Source organism: Ailuropoda melanoleuca, chromosome 2 (assembly GCF_002007445.2).
Source record: "Ailuropoda melanoleuca isolate Jingjing chromosome 2, ASM200744v2, whole genome shotgun sequence".
Taxonomy (NCBI): Eukaryota; Metazoa; Chordata; class Mammalia; order Carnivora; family Ursidae; genus Ailuropoda; species Ailuropoda melanoleuca.
The window spans coordinates 190,666,259-190,691,137 of NC_048219.1; the positions used below are offsets into that span (position 1 = coordinate 190,666,259).

General features: G+C 44.3%; 1 long non-coding RNA gene and 1 other non-coding gene across 4 annotated transcripts in view; one reads left to right on the forward strand and one right to left on the reverse strand.

Annotated features, from left to right (window-relative positions):
- Positions 1 to 3,659: 3,659 nt before the first annotated feature.
- The window catches only part of LOC117801152, a 28,651-nt gene continuing 7,431 nt past the window's right edge, over positions 3,660 to 24,879 (reverse strand). The window contains exons 4-8 of one of the 3 annotated variants that reach the window (XR_004623660.1): positions 24,397 to 24,576; positions 23,530 to 23,649; positions 23,072 to 23,150; positions 5,721 to 5,882; positions 3,660 to 3,821 (exon numbers count right to left, since the gene is read on the reverse strand). This is a non-coding gene — a long non-coding RNA (uncharacterized LOC117801152). Of the gene's footprint in view, positions 3,822 to 5,720; positions 5,883 to 20,982; positions 23,151 to 23,529; positions 23,650 to 24,396; positions 24,577 to 24,879 lie in introns of those variants that run through there. The other 2 variants (XR_004623659.1, XR_004623658.1) reach the window with 2 other exon arrangements.
- On the forward strand, positions 12,485 to 12,557 carry TRNAK-CUU. The gene has a single exon. It is a non-coding gene; the product is annotated as a tRNA-Lys (tRNA).

Below are 24,879 nucleotides of genomic sequence, written 5' to 3' on the forward strand. Positions count from 1 at the left end.
TTCCTCTCTCTAGCGTCTCTAGAAAGTCTACACTGCCCTCTCGTGGCAGAATCTTGCTATTGCAAGTCCCCATAAACGCGATCTTGTACTTTTTGCTCTGAATTCATCCTGTTGTCGGTTCCGGAAAAATAGAACTCTGTTCTCAACCCTCTAACCAAATAGCTCAATATCAAGGTTAGAAGTATCATTATGTCCTTCTAGATAAGAATGAAGTGACATAAGGAATTAGTGCATGAGATGGTTTTCCTGACCTAGACAGAGAAGTCTTCGTTTAAATTGTGAGGGAGCCTGTGTCTTTGACTTTCCCCCCAACCCTTTCTGCGTTGTCCATTTTCCTAGGTTCTTGGACTCTTTGTTGGGTTTAGGGCTCCCCAAGGACAAGGTATCCCTGGCCTCTGGATATCCCCCTTCGGCTGAAATGCTCTGAAGTGAACCCCCTTCTGAGGACTCACTCAGCGAGTGAGGGCTATCTGAAGGGTGAGAGCAGTGGGATGGTTTCTGGAAACCCAACTGGACAGCCTCCATCATAGCCCAGAGCCTGTTGGCCTCCAGTGGCTTGCCCTACAGATTCTCGGCTCTGAGTGCTTTCCGAAAGTAGAATCTCACTGGTTACTTGAACAGAGAAGAAAGGGCTGAGTATTAAGGTGAGAATAACCACAGAAGACAGTTGTCTTCTAAGGGGAGACATGAAGTGAGTTGTATTAAGTGGACGCCATCATGGGGGCTTCATCCCTGCAGCATCCCAAGTATTTTCTAGCAGGATTTAATGCAGAGCATCTGACCGTTGCTCTGGGGATCATATGTGGTGGAGAAGTGGCTCACATCAGAGGTGACGTAACAAGGGCCCTCTTGACCAGGGGGAGCTCTCTCTGTGAAATATGCAGAAGATGGAAGAACCAAACACTTTGTATATTCATGAGGTGTCCCCTACAGAGAACAGGGTGGGTCTTCTCAGGCTGATAACCACAACTAAGATGGCATCATAGCTCTGGGCCCAGGAAATACCATTTACTTAGAGCGTCTGCCAGGGATAAGTAAGTATCTGGGGCGGGTGTAACGGTGTCTGGAGCTAACCTGTTTTCCTGCCGTATGAAGAGGAAAGCAGCCTCCATAAACAAAAGAACTTCATGTCCCAAATCCTGAAAGTTAAAATCCTGAGCAACTAAGAAATTTTTAATCTGTTTCTCCCCAGCACAAATACTAAAAATGCTTTATAAATCCTAAATGTTTTACAGACAAATACTGTCACTTCTTTCAAGTGTTTATTATCCGTACTCTTCCCGTAGGGCGTTTTGGAAGAGTGTTAACTTGAACCATAGTGTTCCATCGACCTGTCCCCTGCTAAGTGCCCTTAGGTCTTACCTTCCTCACCTGCATGGCATAAGGCTTTTCCTGAACAGCTAACTTCAGAACAATCTATGGAGGGGTGAATATGTTGCATTCGTGTGAGTATTTTTTTTTAAATAATAAAAAACAGCTTCACACAAATATAAAATGAACATGTATCAATGGTTTTATTCAATTTGTTGATTAATGAGGGATCCAGAAAGGTATTAAAACTGGTTCAACGGAGATTTGGAAAAAGCGAGATTTATGTCAGTCAAGTAAAAGAAATGCTGAAATGAATTTGTTAGTATGTACAAAACTGGTTACCATCCTTCTGGGCAAGAAATTATCTGAGATCATCTCTTCTACCAGACAGGAAGCACTCGCCCCTCTGCCAGACAAAATTCATTTTGCATTACTATGGCCAAGACTCATTTACAAAACTTTCCGATAAGCATCATGAATGTTATTATCAGTTTTCTGCCAGTTAACCTTTACCTCTCACAGCTATAAAATTCCTGGGGCAATAAAAGTTCAACCAAAGTTGCATAACCAGCACACCACTAAGAGAATAACCAGCGATCTCTTCATTTTTCTTGACCACGTATGAAATAAGGTGTGCACATCTGATGGTAAGGAACTGAGGCATGTTGGTCCCCGGCCTCTGGCTGTGAGCATTTCCTTCCTCCTTTGTTCATATAAATGCCAAACTCGTTTATGAATTCTGAGCCGCTACGACATTGTCTTTGTGTCAGGTATGTTTATACCAGTTGTGGGGCCACTGAGGTCCCACTGAGCCAGGCTGGCATTCCAGAGGGCTCACTATGCAGCTGGCCTTTCTAGAGACACATGAGGGTGGGCCTGGAGCAAACTTGTTCTATAAAGGACCAGATAGTAAATTTTAGGCTTTACAAACTCAGAAGCTCTCTCCAGCAACTACTCAGTCCCTGTAGCACAAAGCAGTTATAGACAACACACAACAAATCATGTGGCTGTGTTTGGGTGCCTGGGTGGCTCAGTCGTTGGAGCGTCTGACTCTTGATTTCGGCTCCGGTCATGATCTCAAGGTCCTGGGATCGAGTCCTGCATTGGGCTCTGTGCTCAGCGGGGAATCTGATTGAGGATTTTCTCTCTCTCCCTCTCCCTCTGTGCCTCCCGCCACTAGCCCTCTCTCTCTCTTTAAAATAAAAATAAATTTTTTAAAAAAACATCATGTAGCTATGTTTCAATAAAACTTTCAAAACAGGCAGTGGGCTGGGTTTGGCACATGGTTCCATAGTTGGTCAATCCCTAGTGTATTAGTCTGCTCGGGCAGCCATAACAAAACACCGTCGGCCAGGTGGCTTGGTCAACAGGTATTTATTGCCTCACAGTCTCAGAGGCTGGAAGTCCACGATCAAGGTGCCAGTAAGTTTGGTTTCTGGTGAGAGCTCTCTTCCTGGCTTATAGATGGCCACCTTCTCACTGTGTCCTTACATGGCCTTTCTTGTGTACAGGCATGGAGATAAAGAGAGAGAAAGAGATCTCTAGTGTCTCTTCCTATTCTTAAAAGGCCACCAGCCCTATCAACTTTAGGCCCCACCTTCATGATTTCATTAAACCTTTATTGCCTTCTTTGCTTCCTGCCTCCAAATACAGTCACGTTGGGGATTAAGGCTTCAACATATCAATTCAGTTCATAACCCTGGTACAGAGAATATAAGAGCCTTCATTCATTCATTCAATAAATAGTAGTTGTGGGGCGCCTGGGTGGCTCAGTCAGTTAAGCATCTGCCTTTGGCTCAGGTCATGATCCCAGCGTTCTAGGATTGAGGCCCACGTCAGATTCCCGGCTTAGCAGGGAGCCTGCTTCTCTCTCCCCGCTGCTCATGCTCTCTCTTTCTCTCTCTCTCTCTCAAATAAATAAATAAATAAACTCTTTTAATAAATAAATAAATAAATATTTGTTGTGTTCGCAAGTAAGCCATCCCCAGACAGATCCAATCCCTGTCCTTGCCAAGCTCTGATGTGGCAGAAGAAACACAGCTTAAACAAGGAATTTTATTTCTCAAACTGAGGGCCTCAGAGGGGAGGGGGGTGGGGGAATGGGATAGACTGGTGGTGGGTAGTAAGGAGGGCACATATTGCATGGTGCACTGGGTGTTATACGCAACTAATGAATCATTGAACTTTACATCAGAAACCAGGGATGTACTGTATGGTGACTAACATAATATAATAAAAAAATATTATTATAAGAAAAATAAATAAATAAGGAATTTTAATAAAACACAAAGAATTAGCAAGCCAAACAAACATAGTCCAATGAGAAAATGACATTTAAGGTTAAACACAACTGTTTATTAAGCTGCTGAGTTTGAAGTCCTTGATATCCAAGCAGAAATGTCCTATCTACCCAGCAGAGAGGGTAGATGTATTGGGATGAGAACTCAGAAAGCAGGTCTGGGCCACAGACATTTGGAAGTCATTGGAACTGTGGGAGCGGTTGAGGTTGCCTAGGAGAGCAAGAGGCACAAGGAGAGAAGTATGAGTGTCTACACCAGTGCTTTCAAACCTGAGCAAGCATCAGAGTTACCTAGAGAGATTCTTAAAACACAGATTGCTAGGTCCCACCCACAGAGGTTCTGCCTCTGTAGGTCAGGGGTGGGGCAAAAAATTTGCATCTCTACCATGTTCTCAAAGAAGAAGTTACATCTAGAATATAGTTTGATTTTAGAAAAAGAGCATTCAAGTATAAACTGAGCATAACCAGGAAAGAGAGCTCCTTGTACCTTTCAGAGAAATTAAAACATCTAAGAAAAGTCCAAGATCTGACACTCCGGCTCTTAGGTCAAGAAATAAACCTAGACTAAAAAAAATCACCACCACTACCACCACCACAATCACCACCACCACCACTGACACCATCATCACCAACACCACCAACACCACCACCAACAGCACCCCATCACTATCACCACCAATAACACCACCATCACCACCAACACCACCACCAACAACAACAACACCATCACTACTACCACCACCAACACCATCACTACCACCAACACCAACACCACCATCACTACCACCACCACCACCATCACTAACACCACCACCAACACCATCACTAACACCACCAACAACAATAACACCACCATCACTAACACCAACACCAACAAAAACAACACCAACACCAGCATCACCACCATCACCAACAACACTAACACCAACACCGGCACCACCACCACCACCATCAACAACACAAACAATAACAACACCATCACCACCACCACCACCATTATCATCATTGTGGTGAATCCCAAGTCCATTTCTCTAACATTAGTCATCTTGGACCATCTATTGCAGGACAATAAATACTTTCTATATTGCTGGGTATCTCTTTGGCCTCCATGTAAATAATTCTGTTAAAGATATATTTATTTATTTTAGAGAGAGAGAGCAAGTCGGGTGAGGGGCAGAGGGAGAGGGAGAGAGAGTCTTAAGCAGATGCCACACTGTGCATAGAGCCCAGCATGGGGCTCAATCTCACAACCCTGAGATCATGAACTGAGCCAAAACCAAGAGTCGGACACTTAACCGACTGTGCCACCCAAAAGCCCCTCCATGTAAATAGTTTTGAAAGAAGCACTCTCAATAGGTACTGATCAATGAGATAGAAGTTGTTACAGCACAAGAGGTCTAAAGGTAGACATCCTCCATCCCTTGAGCCGGACTTAGCCCTTGAGTTAATTTCATCACCACTAAGGTGAGTGTGGCTCTTGTCATTGGTGCTCCGGCCCAGAGAACAATGTTGCTCCAACAGGCCCTGGAAGAGAAGATCTCGAAATTTAGTGGAAAGGTTACCAGCAAGGACTTTGGCATCAGCCAGCCCTGGATTTGATTTCTAGATCTGTCATTTACTTTCAGAGACCTAGGGCCCATTTCTTTCCGTGTTTGTTTCCTTGTATTAAGATAAGAATAATTCTAGGGTTTTTCTGAGAATTAAGCTTAAAAATATGTGAAAGCAGAATTCTTGGCCTGTGATAAGTACTCAATAAATAGTATTTTTGGTCACTATTTTTATTTCCATTGTTGTTTGGAGAAGAAATGAGAAGTTGAAGAATGTTTAATCAGCTCATAAAGTTGTCAAAGGGTTTTAATAGCTTGCTACAAAGTGATAAAACAGAAATTCTGCTAACCTTAGGCAAGAGGCTTAAGAGAGTCACACAGGAAATTGAATGGCCTTCATACTGTTGTATAATGAAAACTCATCAAAAGAAAAGAACACTTAATAAATCCCTTCCCACCGCAGCCCAGGCGAACAATTAACAAAACAGGAAAATGCAAAGGCAGCTAGCAAAGAATGCTAAAGAGAAGCCTAGAACCATGCAATAGGTAAAAACAATCATTACCAAATTTATAAATAATGGGCAGCATGTCATTTCACAGAAAGCACTGGAGCGAAACACTCTTCATCACAGCTGGAAGACAGTTTGATATCATTTGGAGCTGCCATTGGTACAGAAGCTGAAGTGCTCCTTCCGGTGAGTGATGGCGTGTCCTGTCCGAGGAAGCTGCATGGGGCAGAACAGGGCAGGATAGATTCTGCATTTAACACACAAACAGAATTAGCTAAATCAGGACTCAACCAGAGGGAAATCCCGGTGGGACCAGAGAAGTGACATTTCAGAGCCCTGCTCAGGTGAGTTTTCCCTCAAGAAGAGGAATCAAAAGTTCCTCTTTGGGCTTTTCCATACCCATAAGCCTTTTTTTGTCTTTCTGAAGTCTTGAGTTGGAGAACCCTCTGGGTCATACCGAAGACAGTCTTGACCATAAACACCAGCAAGCACTGCAGTCAAAGCTGCGGAACCTTCTCAACATGATTCCGCAGGGACAGCTTCTACACTGGCCTCTCTTCCCATTCAGACTGTTCCTTGTAAGAAAAGACTCTTTTTCTACAGCAAGGAAGAAAATAACTTCACAGAAGTCACTTGGCCTTCTGAGACGTGGAAGGTTGTGGGGAGGGGTGAGGAGGCGGGAATCCAATGTAACCCCACCCATTATAAAAAGATTTGTAGGGTTTTCCCTGCTGCAACACGATGCTCCAAGATGCCAAATAGAGAGATGTCCTTTGGGGCAAGGGAACACATTAATGAGTCTGGGACTATGGAAAGAAGGTCTCCAAGCTTAAGCTGGGTGGATCCAAAAAGAGATGGATTGGAGAAAAACATTTAGTTTCTAAAGAAGCAGCTGATAGGAAAAGAAAGCAACAGGGCACTAATCCTGCAAGCTGGAGCTCTGGGCAGAGAGACAAATAGGAAGATGCCCCCAGGGTCAGGACCTGACAGAACTCCTCTCCGCTGCCTCAAACCCTGGGTAAGTTTGGTGTAAGTAGCGTCATGGAAGGTTTTCAGCAGGGCAATGTGGGAAACCTACAGAATGCCTAGGGAAGAAAAAGAGCAGAGACACAGGATTAAAAGGCAACAGGAAAACTATAAACCTTCCAGGAATATCCAGAGGTTTACCTTTAATGGAATAATGGCTCAAGCTAATGATAATTCATGTATTCTTTCATTCGACCAATATTGATGGAGCACTGCCCTTGTGCCAAGTATGCTGCAACTGGCTGATACCAGTTCATGAGAGCCAACTGTGCTCCTTTCTTCCCAGCTCATTTATTGATGTCGTGGTGGTAGCTTTAAATTGGCCATGGTGGGGCGCCTGGGTGGCACAGCGGTTAAGCGTCTGCCTTCGGCTCAGGGCGTGATCCCGGCGTTATAGGATCGAGCCCCACATCAGGCTCCTCCGCTATGAGCCTGCTTCTTCCTCTCCCACTCCCCCTGCTTGTGTTCCCTCTCTCGCTGGCTGTCTCTATCTCTGTCAAATAAATAAATAAAAATAAATAAATAAATAAATAAATAAATAAATAAATAAATTGGCCATGGTAAGAATGTTTACGCACAGGAATCAGCAAATGCTACAGTTCGGGGTCTTGTTGTTTTGGAGGGTTTGGAATCTTTTTTTTTTTTTCCCCAGAGAGGTGGTCTACCTGTACACCACTGGCCAGCCACTAGTTTTTGGAAGACAGCAGCAAACGAAAGAGTCAAGGTCATAACCCTTGCAGAGCCTGTGTTTCAAGGAGGAAGAGATCAAAGAATGAATTGATTGGTCGATTGATTAGTCAATTGATTAACAAGCTATTTTCAGATGGTGAATAAGGCTACGAGGACAATCAAACAGGGTGATTTGACAGGCTATGGGGGGTTGGGAAGGCTTCTCTAAGGAGGCAAAACTTGAGCTGTAACATAAATTTGCATGTACAAAATCATCCCAATAGAGTGGAGTCATCCATAGAAGAAGGGACTCTGATACATACCTTCTGTTTCTTTTTGATGTGCTGTTATAGTGTTTCAATGAGACTGTCACATATAATATTCTGTTAGGTTGCCTATAAAATTACCACCAATAATTCACTTGTGTCCTCGGCTAGGGCACACCTCCTTAGGCATGCAGTGAACCCCATTCTTTCTTAAATACTCAACCCAGCAATTCTACCCTCCGCCTACTGTGTCCGCAGGTCTCCCACTATACTGGGTCCCTCCTAGCAGCATAAAGACACAACTTTTTATCCCGTTCTAAAAATGCCCTTTTCTGTCCCATTACCCCCTCCACCTACTGTCCTATTTCTGGTCCTGCCTTTACAGCAAAATGCTCCAAAGAGAGGTCTCTATTCATTCTCTCCACATCCTGTCCTCCCTTCTCTCCTGACCCAGTGCAATAAGGCTCTCACCCCACCAGGCACCAGCAATGCTCTTGTCAAGGTCAGGAGCAAACTTTATGTTGCCAAATTCTTAATCTAACCTAAACTCCTGGCAGTGTTGGACAAAACCAGGACCCCCCCCCCCCCCCCCCGCTATTTACACGAGTTTTGTGCTGGACTTCCAAGACTTGACCCTTTCCTGGATTTCCTCCTGCCTCGCCTATTGCTTTTCCCAGTCTCTTGCTGGTTCTTCCCCATAAATGAGGACATGCCTCAGGGTTCAATTCTTAGACTTGTTCCCTTTCCTGACTGTGCTCATTTCTCCAAGATCTCACCCAGCCTCACAGCTTCTGTCTGATACCATCTAGGAGCTGAGGATTCTCAAAGCCTATCACCTGAGCTTATTTGAACATGTGTTGCCTACTTAACATCTCTGCCTGGAGCTAGAATGATCCTTTAAGGTCTAAGTCTTTGTCACACCTTCGCTTAAAACCCTCCAAGGTTTCCCACCTTGCTCAGAAAAAAAGCCAACCTGTCTACAGGGCCCCCTTCCTGGATTTCTGTGACCCGCCCTCGATTCATTCTAAGATCTGCTTGTAATACAAGATGTTTTGTGAGGAGTAGGAGAGACCCATGACCCTATGCTAGTTCAGGGCCCCCCAGAGGCAGGTGAAAGAAGCCATCTATGTCACCCCAAATATGCCTCTTTAACATAAAATTTATTTTAAGCCGAAGGCAATTAAGAAGCTGCAAAAAAAAAAAAAAAAAAAAAAGCTTTCTGTCCCCTCCCCTTTTGGCCTAAAGGCCAGATAGGCATTCTCCTCATACTATAGATGGACTTACCCGCTCTAGAGGAATCTGCAAATGAACCTTACCCCATCAGTGGCCTCCCATATATTTACCTTCCCACGGCAAGTTCCCTTGGGAGCCTAAAACTGCTTTCCTTCGTCCAGTAATTTCTCTGCAGATTTCTGTTCTTTGTTGCAGATGTTAATAAACCAGGGTTCTAAGCCACAGCTTTGGGTTACTTGTTATAGAGGTTTTTCCTATGTGGTGTATACTGCAGGAGTCAACTGTTTTCCCCCTGTTAATCTCTTTGTTAAAGAGCCCCAGCCAAAAACCTAAGATAGGTAGAGGTGGGGTTCTGACTCCCCTACAAGGACTGGTGCAAGGACCTGGGGACAGGTGATTTACTTGTGAGACAGACCAAGACACAAATGTGACAAAGAGGGTGAGACAGGGGAAGGAGAAAGGACAGCAAATGGCCCAGTCCCTAGGAAAAGGGCATCTGGGGCTCCAACCCAAGGGGAACTCTGAGAATTGTCCCCTGCCATTCAGCACCAGCCCCCAAGGGACGAGCGTCCCTGTGCTTGCTCCCATCCCCACTGGTTGGGGTATTCCTGGGGGCAATGACTGCTGGGAATTCCCAAGTCCTCTGCCTGTAGCCCAGTCAGCTCCCAAAGTGCAGAGGAATCTGTCGGGCAGAAAAGGGAGAGACCTGGCATATGGGAAAGAAGCCATGAGTGCTGGAAACTTCCACAGCCTCTGTGGGGGAAGACAAGGGTGCATTGCAGTCCACTATGAGCCCTGCCCCCCCCACACACACACACCTTGGACTGGCTGGAAGCTATGGATATTGCCAGAACATCTGAAAATTTGATTTAAATAATATTCACAGCAATTTCCTTTAGAACTAGAATATTCCTCTTGCCACATGGTTTCTGCCATGTTTTTGTCTCCTACATCCTTTACCCTTTCTTCCGTACATCCTCTTTCTCGGCTGTCTCATTATTTCTTTATCCCACCTGACCCTTCCCTCCCCTAAATGGAAGGCTCCTGAATGTATGAAGGACCTCTTCTTCCGCCTCCTTCAAGGCCTCCTTCAAGCCAGACGTCTATGCAGCTCCTCCCTGAAGGTTTCTCCTGCAGCCTTCTCAAAGTCCACGCCATTTCCTGCTCTTCATCTCACTTATTGTTTCTGCTTGAATTCCTGTTGTAATGTCTTGGTGGTAGGTTGAAATGCCCCCCAGCCCCTTCCCAGGGGCATCTCGGAGTCCTCATGCAACTGATGTGAGTTTGCTCAGCTCTGCTCCCAGGACGGGCGCCCCCGCTGTACTCTCTGCTACATCGTGCCTGCGTAATGGTGATACCACAATCCTCGATTCCTCCAAGTGGGAAAAACTGTCCCTTGAAAGCCGTTTTCTGTCGCCCAAGAGGTGAGGTCTGAACATACTTTTGAACCAGACCAGTCCTTTCATCTGGGAAAACTGACCTCTACAGTCTTTTGTGGTAGGCAGAATTTTGGCTCCCATGACCTTCTCCCTCTGCTGTCACAAACATGGTGATGTTACTTTGCAGAGCAAAAGGGACTTTGTGGCTGTAATTAAGGCTATTAATCAGCTGCTCTTAAAATAGGGAGATTATCCTGCATTATCCAGGAGAACCCAACGTAATCACATAAGCCCTTGAAATCAGAAGAGGAAGGCAGAGAGAAGCTGAGCATGAGAAAGACACACTACACCATTGTTGGCCTTGAAGATGGAGGTACAGGCCACAAGTCCAGGAATGCAGGTGGCCTCTGGAAGTGGAGAAGCACCTCCAGCTGACAGCCAGCGGGGACGTGGGGCCCTTAGTCCTGCAACCACGAGGAATTGCATTCTGCCCACAAACTGAATGAGCTTGGAAGCGGTTTCTTTGCAGAACCTTCCAATGAGAGTGCAGCCAGCCGACCAACACCATAATTTTGGCCTCCTGAGACCCTAAACTAACAATCCAGTTGAGCCCAGCTGGGACTTCTGACCAAAAGGACTATGCAATAATAACTGCATGCTGTTTAAAGCTGATAAATTTATGGTAATTTGTTAGAAAATAAAATAAATAAATAAATAAATAAAATAAAAAATTGTGGTAATTTGTTACGGCAGCAATGGGAGACAAACCCAATGCCTCCAACTAGACAGTTATAAGGAGGAGATATTTGTGAAACTGTGGCTCTGTGGATCTGTCACTAAATGTCACTAAAAGTGTGGCAGGAGCCTCACCTCTGTGACGTGGTCCTTCTAGAGAGGTCTTTCTTTGCTGAGTACAGACTGGATCAACCCTGTGCCAAGGCGCAATTTGGTCAACAAGAAAATCGTCTCCTACCCTGTTACTCTTGAAGACTTAACCAAGATATCTCTCTGCTTCACCCCTTCCCTTGGTGAAGGGGGAGCTCTTCCTTAGAATATGATATGGGGGCCATGGAGCGGGGAGAATATAATTTAAACTTCCCATCAGTTCTTGGTGCTGCTGAGGCCAGACACCTGATGTATTACCAGGGTTCTCCAGAGAAATAGAGCCAACGGGATCGAGAGAGAGAGAGATAGAGTTTAAGGAATTCCCAAGCAATTATGGAGGCTGGCAAATCCAAACTCCACAGGGTGCACTGGCAGTCTAAAGACCCAGAGAAGAGCAATGTTTCCATTCAAGTTCAAAGGTGGTCTGCTGGAAGAATTCCTTCTTGCTTAGGGTTTAGTCAATCTCAAGTTCTATTGGGCCTTCAACTGATTAGATGAGGCCCACCTACATTGCAGAAGGCTCTCTCCTTTCCTCAAAATTTGCCAATTTAAATGTTAATCTCATCCAAAAATATCTTCATGGAAACATCCAGGATAATGTTTAACCAAACACCTAGGCACATGGCCTAGCCAAGTTGACACATAAAATTAACCATCATACCTGGGTAGACTAGTTGACTGGTTGGTTTGTTTAGGAATGTGCTTATTTTCTATAACAAATAAGCATGTTTAAAACATGAATTACAATACTGCATATAATTACAGGGATAAATAGAGAGAGAAGTTAAAAGTTTATAAGCTTACGGAATGCTAAATAAATACTAGAGTCAGAATAGTTATTATTAGTGGAGAGAGGAAGGTAATCCAGGAGCTTCAACTTACTTGCAGCATTTAATTTTTAAACTGAGTGTTCATTGTATTTTTCTTTATACACTTGCATATAGTTGAGTTATTACATAATTATGTTTTAAAAATAAATAAATTATTCAGAACATTTTTTTTAAAAGAAGAATAATGGGGAGATCAGACTTATTGTATCTAAAAACACATTATAAAGCATCTTAATTAAAATAGTTTGGTGTCAGTGCAGAAATGGACTGATCCCTGAAACAGACCAGAAAGTCCAGAAGTAGGCCCCAAACACCTAAGGAATAAAGCCTATGGTGAGGGTGCATTTCAGATTAGTGGGGTGAAATAGAGGGCTTGATGAATTGTCTCAGGGTATGTAGCTACCTTTTGCCCTTACTCCTAAAATAAATTTATAAAGACAGTCTTTTTAATGAACATTTAAACCATAAAATAAGGAAACATAGGTGAATTTAGTTATGTCCTTGGCATGAAAAAGCCCTTCGTATGAGGTGCCTGGCTGGCTCAGTTGGAAGAGCATGTGACTCTTGATCTCAGGGTTGTGGGTTCAAGCCCCATGTTGGGCATAGAGATTATTTAAAAATAGGACACCTGGGTGGCTCAGTTGGTTAAGCCACTGCCTTCAGCTCAGGTCATGATCCTGGAGTCCCGGGATCGAGTCCCAGGATCAAGTCCTGCATCAGGCTCCCTGATCAGCAAGGAGTCTGCTTCTCCCTTTGACTCTCCCCCCTCTCATGCTGTCTCTCATCCTCTCTCTCAAATAAATAAATAAAAATCTTTAGAAAGAGAGATTACTTAAAAATAAAATCTTAAAAAAAAAAGAAAGAGAGAGAGAAAAAGGCCTTCATAGCATAGCGTATCCAGACACCATAAATGGGAAGATTTTTTAAAATTTTTGTATAAATAAAAAAATGTAAATTTCTGCAAGGACATAGACAAACCAGGAGACAGTATTTATGGATGTATGGCTACTTTCCTTAAATCCACTGAGGTCACAATAGTCAACAACATAAGAAATAACCCAATGGAGAAAAAAATGGGTAGAGGAAATGAACAGTTGATGGGAAAAAAAGCATTAAAAATGCACCACTTTATCCATATATACAATGGAATATTACTCAGCCATCAAAAAGAACTATTTCTCAACATTTGCTGCAACATGGACAGCACTGGAGGAGATAATGCTAAGTGAAATAAGTCAAGCAGAGAAAGACAATTATCATATGGTTTCTCTCATCTATGGAACATAAGAACTAGGATGATCGGTAGGGGAAGAAAGGGATAAAGAAAGGGGGGTGATCAGAAGGGGGAATGAAGCATGAGAGACTATGGACTCTGAGAAACAAACTGAGGACTTCAGAGGGGAGGGGGGTGGGGGAATGGGATAGGCTGGTGATGGGTAGTAAGGAGGGCACGTATTGCATGGTGCACTGGGTGTTATACGCAACTAATGAATCATCAAACTTTACATCAAAAACCAGGGATGTACTGTATGGTGACTAACATAATATGATTTAAAAAAATTATTATAAAAAATAAAATTAAGAGTCTAAAAAAAGGCACCACTTTATTAATAACTAAAGAAATACAAATGAAAAAATAACTAGATGTCATTTTTATTAAATCAGATTTGTAAAACTTAAATACTTTATGGGTGAGGCTATGGGGAGGAAGACAGTGAGAGAGGTAAGTAAGACAAGCTTTTTGTAGAGTAATTTTGCAATAGCTGTCGAAAAACGTCAGTGCACACTTTTTGATTCAGTTCCAATTCTTGGGGTGTGCTCCCCAGAGTCCACTGAGAGGTAGTGTAGAAATGCTCCGCATCACTGATTAGAACAGCAAAAACATGGAAAGAGCTAAGTATCCAACAATAGGGTAGAAGGTAATGCTATGCACCAGTCTAAAGAATGGGGTGGATCTCTGCGTCAATATGGAAATTGCCCTAAGATATATTATTAAGTAATGAAAGCGAAGTATACAGCATTTCATTGCGTAATCCAATTAGTGGCTTTTTAAGAATCACATTTACTGAAATATACATAACCACTTGTGAAAGAACATGTTTTTTCTTGTCTACCCTTTTGCAATTCTTATTTTTAACCACATAAATGTAATGCTTTTGTTTAAAAAAAAAAACACCTCATTTTTCAATGAGAAAAAATCACTGACATGGAGCAATATTGCCATTAAGTGAAAAAAAATCAGGTTATAGAACAGCATGCATAATTATAATCCCATTTTTCCCTATACATCTGTAATTATTCCCACATACACTTGTGTGTGTAGAAAGCCATCTGGAAGAATTTAGCGAAAATGTTAATTGGGAAAATGTCCAGAGGCGATGATTTTCCATTCGCTTCTTTGAATTTTCTGTTGTTCTACAGCAGGATTTCTCAATCTTAGCCCTAGTGACACTAGTTACATTTGGGGCCAGATTATTCTTTATTGTGGGGGCCATCCAGTGTCTTTTTGGATGTTTTGCAACCTCATTGACCTCTACTCACTAGATGTCAATAGCATCCTCCAATTGTGACAAACAAGGTATCTCCAGACATTGCCAAATGTCTTCTGGGGAGCAAAATCATGACCCCTATTCCCAACCACTGGATTTACAGTAAACATGATTTATTTATGTGATCAAAAAGTTAAATATGTATAGATTGGATCAAAATACATATCATAGGTCGATAACAGATGATAGAGATAGATAGATGATAGATAGATAGATGATAGATAGATATAGATGATAGATAGATAGACGATAGATAGATAGATAGATAGATGATAGATAGACGGGAGAAATCATGGGATATATACAAACACACGGTGCAGCCACTGGGAGGCAGATTAGTTGTGAAAGCCCTAGGATGTGAGCAGCTGAAGAGACCACTCCACTGAGATTTTCTTCTGACCTTTTTCTAGGCTCCTCCATGATGGGGATAACATGAGTAACTGTTCCCCAAACTCACCAGAAGGGAGACCCTGAATGAGCAAGTGCCCACAGTACTGCCCTTTGGAGGCTTTGTCTATATTCGCCATGATGCCGCCTGGATAAAAATATTTCTGATACACCTGTTTGACGTATATGTTATCTTCAAACTAGATAACATATACCTTTTAATAATTTCAGAGAGGGTCAATATTTCTCTCTTTTTTTTTTAAGCGAAGCTGCTTATAAGAACTAGAGAGATTTAATTTTGGATGCAAGTCTGATGAATAAGTTATATACTCAAATTAAACAATTTTGTGCAAAATAAGTTGTGAGAATAGTTTTAAGTAGATGTTTGTTGTTGTGTATGTGTCTCCCCCCAAAGATATGTTGAAGTCCTAATCCCTAGTATCTCAGAATGTGACCTTATTTGGAAACAGGGTCATTGCAGGTTAGTTAAAATGAGGCCAGATTCTAGTAGGCTGAGCCCTTAATGCAATATGACTGGCGTCCTTGTAAAGGAAGGGAACATCTTGTGAACATAGACACACACGGAGAGTAAACGATGTGAAGACACACGGGTGCAGATAGCCATGTGCCTGGAGATGCAGGGCATCTCCAAGCCAAGGAACTCCAAGGATTACCAACAAACACCAGAAGCTAGAAGACGCAAGGAAGGCTTCTCCCTTATGGCTGTCAGAGAGAACAGCGCCCTGCCAACATCTTGATTTTGGATGTCTAGTTTCCAGAATCATCAGACAATAAATTTCTGTTGTTTCAAGCCTCCTGGTCTGGGGTACTTTGTCATGGCTGCCCCAGAAACTATTATGGTTGTTGACCTTCCTCACAACACCCAGATTGTCACGTCTGCCGCTAACCGCGTATTACAGGGGAAGGGACCTACTCCAATGCCAGGTCGGACCCTGGTTGGCTTAGCCAATCAGCATCTTCCATTCCCTCACCCGTGAGTCACTGTTAAGGGATGGATGTGTATCTTAAGTTGGGCCAGTGTGACTTTCAGGATTCTCCCTTAAAATGGTGGGATCTCCAGGGAAGGATGTGAACCACCAGTTGGGAACCAAAAACCGTGCAATCCGAGCTGCATCTGGTAACAGCCACCTTCGGAAGCAGCCAACAGGGGATGTGAGGGCGATCTGGCTGCGACATCTGTCACCCCATTGATCGCCAGGGTTGATTTGGTTGATCTGGCTGGCTAGGCGGGTGTCCCCTTCCTCCCTCACCACTCCATGTGCGTCCCTCCCGAAGCTGCGCGCTCGGTCGAAGAGGACGACCTTCCCCCATAGAGGAGGACAGCTCTTCGGTCAAGGGCGTACGAGTAGCTGCCCTCCCCTGCTAGAACCTCCGAACAAGCTCTCAAGCAGCCAACAGGGTGAGCAGCAGAGCAGAGGAATGCAAACACCCTGGGTCCTTGGAGAATCTTCAAAGCCCTGGATCAGTCTGCCCTGAAATACACCAGCCTTACAGCTAAAGGCTTTATGGTTTAAGACTTGCATTTTGCATTTCTTGCAACCCAAAGCTTCCTAGCTGGCAGGCCAGCATCACAAGGCATATACACCACTTCTAGCCAGTGCAAGGGGCCTTCAAAGGACCTCTTGGAGAGCTCAACAGGAAGGACACAGGGCTGGAGCCACACCTGCAGAGTCTAAAAGCTGGAGGCTGTGGCTAGAACTCACCTTGCGAGTTGTAGGAAGCTGACAGCTGAAGGAAGAGACGGGGCTATCTGTGGTGGGAATCAAGATATTCCATCACACTTACTGTTTTGACTTTCGTGTTTAGGACTACAATTTATTATTGTAGAGGGTGTGAGGTAGGGGGTCAAGATTAGTTTGTTACAAATGATGTTTAATTGACCCACATCACTTATTGAAAAATATTGTAGAGCCTGATGGACAAGGATGGGATGTTCATCTCCCAACAGCCAGAGGTGGGCTTGCTGAAAGGAGGTCTTGTCGAGGGAGACTCTGCCCAAGAGACCCACATGGAAGTACAGCAGGCGAATGAATTAGAAAGCAGAGAAGGGAGTCTTTCACTGGTAATCAGTTGGCCAGCAAGAGGAGACATCACCCACTTCAAGGGAACTGCAGAGGCAAGATACCCAAAAATGGTAGAATCCCTGCCAAGCCCCTCAAAAATGTTCCCTGAGAAAATAATCTAGTACCTGGACATCCACCACATGCAGAAAACACCAGCATGAAATTACAATGGAAGGGGTCAAGCAAAGCCTTTCCTGCCCCTTCCTCTCCTGCCACGGCAGCCCTGCAGAAACTGAAAAGAGCAGATGGTAAAAGAGGAAAATGAATAATTAGGAAAGAAAAGCAATCAGATCGCTATCCTGTTGGTCTTCAAACTGAGTCAGGCCCCAGCTAATGGCCGGGAGAGGATTTAAGTGCGATAAAATAACAAATATTAGGCCAGATGAGACTTGTTTAATTATTAGAGAGTCTTTTCTTGTGACTAAAGGGCCTGGAAAAAATATGGGTCCTCCCCAGATTTTAAGCAGTTTTAACAGACAGTCATACCTGTACCCTGTGGCATTAACCCTCGGCAGAGAGGCTGTATGTTGCCAATACTTGCAACTCTGGCTGAGGCCTTTTATCTGGCCGGAGAGGGGGCCCAAACCTCAAGCAAGGCCAACCAGAAATGCTGCAGAGCTCAAGGGCCTGGAAGCAGTCCTCAACCAAGGAGGGGCAGGAGGCTGTGGGGTCAGGACACAGCTTCCTGGCCCCCGAGTTGGGGTAGCTCTGCGCTCTCTGGCCTGAACACTTCCTCTTCGATGGCTGGTTCGCTTTCCTATCTCACTTCCTCATTCCACCGACGCATGGGTCCTGGGATTGCCTCTGTAAAAACTACCTGCTCTCAAATTCATGTCTTAGGGTTTGCTTCTGGGGACATCCAAACCAAGACACCAGGAAAAGAGGAGATGATTTCAAAAAGCAGGTTGGAGAAAAAAGATTGGCTTCTTGCTGCTTGTCCCTGCAACACATCAATCACACTGGTAATGGGGGTTTGATTCATCATGAAGTTTCCTGCCTAAAACCTGGGGACAGGAGGCAGTGGGGTTTTCCATTCTCTTCTGCATGCTCATCACATCTCGAAACTGAATCTACATAGAGTCAGATGCTAATCACATAACTTTTCTGACTTCTTCCTGCCTAGTGAGCTCTCCACTTCCTCCCATGGTGCCCTTGGAGTGAGATGAGTTATACATGGGGCCGAACTCATGTGATGCACCGTTCATGAAGCGGGGGTTGATGGCCGATCTATGTCAGGGTGGCTAGCTCCCAACAGCCCAATAGCCTTACTTACTTTATTTTTCCATCTTCTAACCAAAGTGTAATTTACATGCAGTAAAATTCAAACATTTTTATCTGTAGTTCTGACACTTCTTTTTTGCTTTTTAAATAAATGGCATTGAGAAGTATAATTCATAGATTAAAAGTATAAGGCATAAATATAGGACTAGATGAGCTGCCACAAGGTGGACAAACTTTTAACAAGTTCATATAACTACCACCAAAATCAAGATATTCCATCACACTTACTATTTTGACTTTCACGTTTAGGACTACAATTTATTATTGTAGAGGGCGTGAGGTAGGGGGTCAAGCTTAGTTTGTTACAAATATGTGTAATTGACCCGCATCACTTACTGAAAAAAATATTGTTCCTGTATGACTTGCCATGGAGCGAGTGAGTCCAGATACCGTACATGTGAGGGCAGTTTGTTTCTTGACTCTCTTTGCTATCCCATCAACCTATTTGTCTATTTTTGCACCACTACCATGTTGTCTTAATGACTGTAGCTTTATGGTAAGTCTCAAAATCAGGTAGTATAAGTCCTCCAGCTTTGTTTGTATTCAGAATTCCTTTGGCTATTATAAATCATTTGAATTTCCATATACATTTCAGAATCATTTTCTCAATTACCACAAAGTAACCAGGTAGGATTTTTTACTGAAATTGCCCTGAATTTATAGGTGAATTTAGGAAGAACTGACAAATTATGTTCTTAACAATACTCAATCTTCCAGTCCATAAACAAGGTAGAGAGCTTCGCTTATTTTGTCCTTCTTCTTTTTAAAATATTTTATTTATTTATTTGAAAGAGAGAGAGTGAGTGAAGGGAGGAACATAGAAAGATGCAAACTCCCCTCTGAGCAGGGATCCCAATGCAGGGCTTTGTCCCAGGGCCCCGAGATCATGACCCAAACGACAGAGACACCTAGGCGCCCCTTTTTTGTCTTTCTTTAAATTCTCTCACTATGTTCAAAGTATTTGCTGCAGAAATATTGAACATCTTTCATTAGATTTATTCCTGGCTACTTGATATTTTTCCATATTTCCTTTTTTTAAAGATTTATTTATTTATTTGAAGACAGCAGGGGCAGAAGGAGAGAATCTTTCAAGCAGACTCCACACTGGGCACAGAGCCTGCCGTGGGGCTCAAACTCACGACCCTGAGATCATGACCTGAGCTGAAACCAAGAGTCAGACACTCGACTGACTGAGCCACCCAGGTACAGCCCCCCAATACTTTCTTAGGGCCAGGACTAGAGTAAGGCAAGAGAAGAGAATGAAAGGGAATACTTCCTTTAACCTTTCACACCAGATGCCACCCTAGCCTCCTCCTCGTCCCAGCCTTGGCTATTCTACATGATATTTCTTTAAAATTTTTATTTTTACTAATTTGTTTCTAATATGCAAGAATTCAGTTGATTCTTATATACAGACTTTGTATCCAACAACTTTGGGCCACCCATGTCATGACTCCTGCCTATCAAAGCTCGGTGACATGAAGATGAGGAAGGAACTGCCCCATAGACTAAAAAAGAATGGAGTGTCTGTGTTTTCAGGGATCGCAGGCTGTCCCCCAAAGCTCTCGATTGCATCCCTCCACTTCTGAGTCACTTACCAGGCTCCCAGAGCATCATGGGCAACTGGGAATCCAGGAAGTGGAACGGGAAATCAGAGCAAGATAAATAACTGCAAGAAGGGCTAGTATCAGAAGGACCCCCACTTCTGTAAGTCCACAGAAGCCAGGAGTCCTTTAACCATCTTCCGATCTACCACCTCTTTACCTTTATTTTCCCATGCTTTATACTCACTGCAAAGGGCATATGAGGTGATTCAGAGAGCTGCCTACAGTTTGGCAAGATGAAATTAATATACATAAAGAATTGGAAGGGAAAATGGGGACATGGACATAAAATGAAATCAGGCAGAGGTGAGCAAAACTATAGGCAAAAATAAATAGGTCAGAGCCAGGGAGCATCAAAGACAGTGCCAGGGCCAGAATCAGGAGGAGATCCTAGAGCAAGCTCAGTGATCTGCCTTACAACTCAGGGAGTCAGAATTTATTTTGACCACCAACATCTCTTGTCTGGATGACTGCGTTAGCCTCCTATCTGTCCTCCCAGCTTCCAACTCTGCCCCCTTCCCACAGTCTACTGTCAAAATAATAACCAGAGTGATCTTTTGAAAACACAAATCAACCCCAGAATAGGAAAAAAATATCTGTAAATCATATATGTGATAAGAATCCTGTATCCAGAATGTTTAAAGAACACTTACAACTCATCTATCCAAAAGACCAATAACCCAATTTTAAAATGGGCAAAGAAGATACGCAAATGCCCAATGAGCACGTGAAAACTTGCTCCGCATCATTAGCCATCAGGGAAATGCAAATAATTCCGGGGTGGAATATCACTTCACCTCCTCTGGGATGGCTGTAATCACAAAACCAGACAACATCAAGTGCAGGAGTGCATGTGGAAGAATTGGAACCTCATGTTTTCAGGTGGGAGCTTAAAATGGCACGATGGCTTTGGGGAACCATTTGGCAGCTCCTCAAAGAGTTAGCGTAGAGTTTTCACATGGCCCAAAGATCTTTTTTTTTTTTTTAAGATTTTATTTATTTATTTGTCAGAGAGAGAGAGCACAAGCAGGGGAAGCAGCAGGCAGGGGAGAAGCAGGCTCCCCGCTGAGCAAGGAGCCCAATGCAGAACCCAATCCCAGGACCCTGGGATCATGACCCAAGCCAAAGGCAGATGCTTCACCGACTGAGCCACCCAGGCACCCCTGGCCCAACGATCTTATTCATGGGTATCACTCAAGATCACTGGAGTATTGTAAATCAGTAGAAGTGAAAAACTGCTATGGGCAATAACATGGGTGAGTCTCACTCACGTACTGTTGTGCCAGAGAAACCAGAACAAATAAGTACAAATTGTATGTCTCCATTTATACAACGGTCAAAAACAGGCAAACTAATGTTTCAGCCCATATCAAAAGTAGGGGAAGAGACTGGAAGTCTTTGGGCCTTGGAGATGAGAAGAAACAGGGCCTCACTCAACACTTGGGCTATGGACCTTTCTTTGGCTCTTGATTGAGTATTTTGAAGTCAGCTTCAGCCTCTGCAAATATCTTTCTCTGCTGGACAGAAACCATGGCCCCTGGCCCCCTCTGGACACATGCATTTCCAACCCCTCTGGAACAAGACCTCCCTTCCCCTTACTTTCCATCCAAAAAATGACCCCTGACTAGCCTGGCAAACAGCAACCTAGGTAGATCCTACTGGAACCCAATTTCTGGAGTTGGGCATTGGAAAGAGGTCCCTCCCAAAGGGATGTGCTTCCCAAAGACAGAATGGGTGCCAGACAGACAATTTCAGAAATGTCCTTGTCATTCAGGGGAGCATCTCTCTACTTGCTGTATGGGATATATTAATAAGCCCAATCACATCTTCAGAAAAAACTATGTCTGTGTCATTCAGGCTTCACCTTTCCTGGAATTCACTCAACTGATGATTTCTGTACTTTCCAGGCTGATAGTTTATGTCTCTGATCTCTCCTCAATTAGTCTTCACACTGAAAAGATGCCCCCAGCCTTGCAGGCTGCTGGGAAACACTCTCATGAGGGCACCCAAAATGAACGGACACTTCTTGCTGTGGGGACTGACTCCTCTAGGTGCCCGGCGGCGTTCTCCACCTTCAGGAAATCGACAGACTGAACAACAATGCTTGCTTTGTCAATTTGACAATGCCTACTACATTTCAAGTGTTTATACCTTTGGCCCAGACTTTCTGCTTTCTTACTCATAGAAACACTTTCACAACTATGCAGAAACATATATGCGGGGTTGTTTACATAAAGGAAAAATTGAGTTAGAAGGGGTTGAATTTCAAATATCTGTCAGTAGGAAACTTATGAAATAAATGATGATTCATAGACACAATGGAACGCTACACAATTGTTAAGTTAGAGCGATCCTCATACTGAAAGGAGTTTAAGATGCGTTAAATCTAAAAAGCAAGTTGCCAAACAAAATTTATGGTCCAGTGATAGAGAGGAGGGCGAAAATGATAGTGCTATCTAAGTTAGTAGGTACAGAGGAGAAAAATCCCGGCAGCATACACCAAAGTAGTACCCACAGTTTTCTGGCATTGGGGGAGGGGAAAGGGAGGTATGGATTTATGAGGGACCTTCATCTTCGAAAGTAGACATTTCTGTAATATTTGGCTTTTTAAAACAAAATGTAATTCTTAAAGAACTAGAACATAAAATACTGATTTGTTTTTTAAGAAAGTGCCTTGCAAGCTGGGGACAGTGTGACAGATGTTGTTTGATTGCCTTTCAGACAGATGTCTTGCGCTCACAAGGTTGTTTAAGAATGCAGACTTATCTCCTTGCTCACTGGCCCATAACACAACAGACTAAATGTTTGACATGGGAAAATTCTCTGGGACAAAAGAGCTTATTCAAGCAGCCCTAACAGCCATGAGCTATCTCATAATCAGCAGAGAGACAGACCTCCCCCGGTCCTGTGCTGGGGGTGGGGAGAAACCAGGCAGGGGCTGCCCTGGGCTGGGAAGGTGACGGGCTCCATTCTCCCAATAGCAGCTCTGGTGGCCTTGGCGTGGCTGAAAATGAAACAGTGGGGGCCTGCTGGGGAGCGGCAGGGCTGGTCTGAATGCTGGGGAGCCCAGGGCGGAGGCCTCAGGAGGAGATCCAGGAAGCTGTTGCAGGGAGGAAGGAAGTCATGCACTTGGAGGCTGGAGAACGCACAGAGAAAATGCACAGGGTGGGACAGGCGTGGAGGTGGCTGGTGGGGAATCGCTCACCGCTCACCGTTGAAAAGAAGACCTATTTCGGGCAGACCAGAGCAGGACCTGCACCTTGAGCTTCACTGGCATGGGGCAGATGATCTCTGAAACAGATGGTAGTAATAATAAACCCCTGATTCCCAAGTTGCCTTCCAGGTACATTCCCACCTAATCCTTGTCTAATTTGATCATCATCACCTCTGAGGGATGGATGCAGGGCAACTACCCTCTGTATGGACAAAGAGACCAAGGGTCGCACTCAGGGTGCACGACCCCCTCCCCCTCAGGGTGTGGTGCTCCCACCCAAGACCTATGTCACCACACAGTCCCCGTGAGCCTGTGTCTGTCTGAGTCCATTTCGACTCAAATGGATCCTCTTCCACATATTTTATTGTTATTTTACGGCATTTGCTTGTGTGATAGCCTCTCTTTGTGGGAGGAGCTAGGAAAGAGCTATTTCCATGTCTCTCGATGCGGGCGTACCTGCTGTCCCCTTCCTTCTTCACAGCAGCTGGGCAGGCAGGGTACTGGTTTCCCACCCGTCTTAGTTCCACTGAAGTTCGTCAGAAATTTGCTTGCGCATTTCAACAGGAATGCTGATTTCTTCCCAGAAGAAAATTATAAATTTCATCACACACAAAAAAGTTCTGTCCCAGACCAGTTTGGGAACAATTTTTCTTTTTCAGTCTATTGGGATAACGATTACCCCAGGTGCTAATTAAAGAGCAGGTGTTCCTGGCAGGGGGCGGGGATTGACTCCTCCAAACCCCAGGTTTGTCCAAGAGACCCTGCTGCTCAAACTGTCTGCCGCACCAGGCGCTGAACGCTTGGCTACTGGTCACACCAAGAAGACAGGCCCTGGGTGAGTGTGGCCGCCTCCCCACAAAGCCCCCCCAAGGGCAAGATGGGGAAGGGAGTTTGAACATGGGATGGAAAGAGTCTCCCTTCCTTTGCCAGGGTGACCACTCCAATTTGGGTGCAGCCTACCTTATTGAAAGCTTGGGGAGACAAAAGGGCCCACCCCACCGCAGTGACAAAGAATGGTCCCTTGGCCATTCTGCCAGCAGCTCACTCTACCCTCCCCACTCACCCTCTTTGTTGGTGCTCAGAACTCCACCCCCACTCCAACTCCAAAAATATTCCTCCCTACTTTATTATGAAGAGCAATGTGCTCAGGACTTCCGACCACCAACCTGGACCCCACAGGGCTTTTTCATTTTCAAAGACTCATTCTGGATAATGGGCGTTTCTGATAATGGGGCACCTCTCCCAAGTCTGCCCTCTTTGTGGGTCCCTCCCACTTTTGAGAAAGGAGGTGGGAAGTGGGTGGATACTTTGCTGCATACCCACCGCCTCCTTCACTGAGGTGCTGTTTTCTCCAGGTAGGGCCTTGAGGTTTGGGATTTGCAGGGGGAAGGGACCCTTTGATATGAATGAAGCCACCAGCCCCTGCACTCAATGGTTGTCCCCTCCCGTCTTCTGCAACACACTGAGAATTCATCTCAATGAAGGCTCAGGGACAGATGCCAACTGCAAAACAAAGAACAGAGCAGATGCCAAAGAGGTTTCAGAACGTCCCCCCAGGACCCACCTCGGCCCCCCAGCATCTGGACTCATCAGAGATCACCCTCATATGGATCCTGCTACGGAAGTGAAGAGGAGAAAACGGAATAAATGGAGCATAACTGAACTATGAGGGAGGAGGGTCACAGAGGTGGTGGGTTTCTGGAATTGGCTAATGTATCTGCCATGCAGCAGAAAGGGGGATGAGGACAAAGTCGAATGGTAGAATAATTAAACCCTGTTTTAAATTCACACACTTGGATCTATCAC